We start from the raw sequence: 4,877 nt of genomic DNA, 5'->3' as shown, positions 1-4,877 counted from the left end.
TCCTCTTTGGTATTTTGTTATTAAGTTAAAAAAAATAGCAACATGTTTCCATAGTGCAAAATTCAGGGTGGACAACAAAAAGTGAAACAGGACAGCTTACATAACAGGAGGGGCCCAGGGCAAAATGAAAATATCCTGCCCTTGTTCAAAACTGATGAAGGCTTTCAAGACAGTAACAGCGGGTCGTTAATTCTAGCCCAGGGTCCTTAGGAGAGCAGGGTACACATACCTGTGAAACCTGTCCCTGAGGAAGTAGCTATGTTTTCAGGGCCCTCTGGAATGCTGGAGCCCCTGGCCAGGCCCGCCTGGGCTGCAGACACCCTGCAGCTTGCAGATAAAAGGTTCTATCTTTGCAAGAGCAGCGTGGAGATTCCACCCCAGGCCTAAACCGAGCATTTTGAGTTTTCTCCAGAGTCAGGAGGAGGACAGAACCTTCCACGTGGGAGGGCAGAGTGCCCCCACTCGTGATTCTGAGATTGGCCCTCGGTACCAACCCAGTAGGGGCAGGTGCCGGCAGGGGAGGCAGCACGCGGGGGGCTGTGACTCCGGGCTAAGCGAAGAAGCCACCGGAGCCCAGAGTGAGGGGGGTGGCCAGCACCTGCGGGGGCCCCTTCATCTCCATCCATTCAGAGAAAAGAGGACCCCAGTTCCCCAGACTGCTCTGGTCCAGGCGACTCTGATCCCTGGCCCAAGGGGCAGCTCCGGGCTGCTAATGAATAACAGAGAGGACCCAGGCCAGGGCTCCCGGTGGCACACACCCCGGGGGCTTGGGAAAAACCAAAAGGAACCCAAATCTTATCACCAAATAAACCTGGGCGGGGCCTGGCCGGGTGCCACACTGCCCAAGAGGATCTGGTGAAACAGCTGACTTTCTCTGTTGTCTGCTCCCACTCAGCAGAGGCTCCCTCACTGTCCCATCACCTGCCACAGGCAACTCCCGGCAGAGGCAGGTGGGTGGCCAGCACCCACACTGCAGTCCTGTTCCCAGAAGCACACAGTCCAGTGGCGGCCGCAGAACAGCCCTGCCAGCAGCGACACCCAAAACTGATCGCTGTGCGTGGCTGGCCCGGCGGTGACAGTGGGCTGAGGACATGAGGACTTGCCTTCTGTGAGCACACCTCGAGTCTCCCTCTAGGATGTGCGCTGGGGGGGGGGGGGGGGGGAGTGTGTGTCTATGGTGTGTGCGTGTGTGTCTGTGTGTGTGTGTAGTGGGGGGGAAGGTGTTTATGTAGGAGGTGGGGAGGGGAGTAGAGACTTAGAAAGTCAGACAGTGCATTTCCCTTGTTGAAATATAGAAAAATTATAAAAAGTCCATAAGATTGGAGGAAAGCAGTGATTAGGGGAAGGGGCTCGGGGCTCAGGGTGGAACAGTAACTATGGGAAGCCTGCCTTGTGGCAGTGAGGCCCCAGAGCAGCCTCCAGAGGAGGGGTGAGCCTCATTCTCGAAGGACGTGGCTGCGGTTCCCTCCCTGTCTCCCTCACAGCCCACCAGGTCCTCGCCCTCTCGGAAGCCACTCCCTTCCCCCCACCCCTCCGCTTCACCTGGTCCAGGCAGCCGGCCGGCATGACTTGGCCCAGACCACCCTCCCCGTGGGGCTCCCACTGGCCCTCTTATTCCTTTCCCAGCCACTCCGCCTATCAGCCCTCCTTGTGGCGTCCACACAGACAAAATCCGTCTGTGGCCCACGAGGCCCCTCACCGCCGGCCACTGCCTGCTCAGGCCTCGGCCCGGGCCACAGCTGCCCTCAGCTCCGCACACGGGAACTTCTCTCAGTTCCCCGGAGGTGCCGCTCTCTGGCCCTTCACCCGACTATTCCTCCTTAGCTGTTCGTCATCAACTAAAACATCGCTTCCTCTAGTAAGCTTTCCCAGACCCCCAGACCAGGTTAGGGGCCCTCCGTGGGCCCCCACCGCTCCCCATTCTCAATGCCAGAACATCAGCTCCGATGGAAGGGCCATGGCGGGGAGTGTCCTCAGTTTTATTCCCCACGTTCTGCCCTGCACCCGAGCCATGCCTGACGAGTGCTTAGCGTTCAATAAATATTTTTGGGAAATCAGCTCCTGTAATACTTCACCATAATTGCTTGTCTGCATGCCCTCAGACTGTGGGCTCCCTAAAGGCAGGGTCTGTTTGGATTCATCGTGTCAACCCCAGCCTCAGCACAGAGATTGGTGCATAGCAGATGATAAATAAATATCGTGGAATGCGAGAGTATACCACACAGCTATTAAAAAGAACGGTGGAGGGGCGCCTGGGTGGCTCAGTCGGTTAAGTGTCTGACTTCGGCTCAGGTCACGATCCTGCAGTTTGTGAGTTTGAGCCCCGCGTCAGGCTCTGTGCTGACAGCTCAGAGCCTGGAGCCTGCTTCCGATTCTGTGTCTCCTTTTCTCTCTGTCCCTCCCCCACTCATGCTCTGTAGCTCTCTCTCTCTCTAAAATAAATAAACATTAAAAAATTAAAAAAAAAAAAAGAATGATGGAATGTTCTGTGTGATGGAATGGAATAGAACATCCAAGAATCATTGTCACGTGAAAAAGCAATGTCAGAATCATGTGTATAAGAGGCAATCTTTTTGGTAAGAAGGGGCTTAAATAAACCTTTATATTCGTTTTTGCTTGTACATAAAGAAAACTCTAGAAAGATGCACAAGAAATTAATAAAAGTGATTACCTTTCAGAGAGAGGACTGGGCAAGTGGGAGTCAGATGTAGGAGTAAGACTTGGCTTATATAATCTTCTACTTTGTATTTTGAACTCGAATGTATTACATAATCAAAAAGTTTTTTAAAGGAAAATGAATATTGGTGGAAGGCAGAAGGGGGAGAAGAACAAACAGGGAGAGGGTTGGAACTCCAACCAGGGCCTAGCTGCCTTTGGTCAGTTACAACATACAGCCTCGAATCCAGAGCTGACAAGTTTGGATTCTGCCGTAGAAGAAGGATGGGCATCTAAGAAATTCCCCAAGCCCACATGCTGTGGCCAAGACACCGAGTCTCCCAGCTGGGGCAAGGTCAGCTGGGGTTTTTTGGTTCTCCTGTATCCTACAGGAGGATCCTGTGACCTGGGATGCTGGTCAACAACTGAACAGGTGTTTCTAACCCCAGAGGCTCAGAACTGGAGATAAACTATTAAGTCTGTGCCTGGCTCTGTGAATTACTATGTGAATGACTACACTTAAGGGTAGGTATTCCCCAGGGTTAACATCAAGACTTACCAGTTTCTCGACACTCTGGAGACCGCTCTCCTAAGCCCAACACTGACCCCAGAAAAGATCCCCCTCCAAGGATGGGCTCCAAAATGAACTGGTACAACTACTTTGGGGCTGTATTGAATAAAAGGCACCACAAACAGGCTCTATGATGACTCTGCAGTTCGAGTCTTACACACAGACAACCCTTACAGGTGGGCATCAGGGGATACGATCAAGGATTTTCTTTGTAGCATTGTTCGTAATAGAGAAAAAAATAAACAGAAAGAAAGAAAACAAAACAAATCTGGAAATGACCCAGATGTCCTTCTATAGAAAATTGGGTAAATAAAATGGGATATTCAAACAATGGAATTTCACAGCAGTGGGAATGAATAAACTAAAACCACAGACACCAACTGGGTGAATCTCAAAAGCACATGGAAGATAACAAGCCACAGACGGAGACGTATGGTTGCCATTTCTGTAAAGTTCAAAAGCCAGCAAAACTAGCTGGTTTATCCTCACACATATTTGTCACCGATGAGTCTAGTAACAGCATGGAACAACAAAAAAACATACAAACAAGGGAATGATGAGCCCAAAACTTAGATAGCAGTTACCTTGGATGGGGGTCAAGGCTGGGGAGACGCGGGGAAATGCAGTAGGGACCAGACACACAAGGCAACTAGACAGAGTTGGGAGAGTCCAATCCTCCAGCTGAGTCGTGGGGCCACCGGCCGTAATTGTATCATTACACTTTGCATCTCAGATGTATGTCACACGTATTCTTTTCACGACTCAAATATCCAAATTTTAGAATCACAACCACAGCCTGAGCTTTGGAGTCAAGCACACTCGAGTTGGAACCTTGACTATCTTCTCCACAGCTGTGTGACCTTCAGAGTTTCCATTGTCTCACCTGGACAGCGGGGATAATAACGCTTATCTCGAAGGATACTAGTTATGGACAGCCATCCCCCATCCCCCTTTATCCACGAGGGATATATTCCAAGACCCCTAGTGGATGCCTGAACCCACAGATAGCACTGAACCCTGTATATTACACTATGTTTTTTCCTAGACATATCTACCTATGATAAAGTTTAATATACATATTGATAAATTAGGCACAGTAAGATTAACAGAAATAACTAATAATAAAATAGAACAATTATAACAATATACTGTAATAAGGCTTGTGTGAATGTGGTCTCTTTCTCTCCCCAAATCTCTTATTGTACTGTACCTACCCTTCTCGTGATGATGTGAGATGATAAAATGTCTACTTGATGAGACAAAGTGCCAGGAAGAGGCAGGCACTTTGACTTAGCATTAGTCTGCTATTGACCTTCTGACTTTTGTCAGGAAGATCTGCTTCTGCTCTGCCCTTTGACAGTGGGTAACTGAAATTGTGGATAAGTTGTGTCTACCTCGTGGTAAATATTCAATAAACGGTGGTTTGCAGGGGTGTTTGAAATCTGTTTGTGAATAAAGGCATCCCTACTATAGGCTAAGGGCAAAATAAATGAGGACAAAAATGAATGAATGAATGAGCAAACAAATGAACTCATTTATTCTATCCCTATCTCTACATCTTCTCCCCTGAGTAAACTCTGGGACCCAAATGGCCTGGTTAACATCGTGGTCACTTCAAACAAAATTTATAATACAATTCTCACACCTACCC

The sequence above is a fragment of the Lynx canadensis genome, chromosome F1 (genome assembly GCF_007474595.2).
Source record: "Lynx canadensis isolate LIC74 chromosome F1, mLynCan4.pri.v2, whole genome shotgun sequence".
Classification (NCBI taxonomy): Eukaryota; Metazoa; Chordata; class Mammalia; order Carnivora; family Felidae; genus Lynx; species Lynx canadensis.
The sequence above is the reverse complement of the archived record's forward strand: the minus strand, read 5'-3'. Positions refer to the sequence as shown.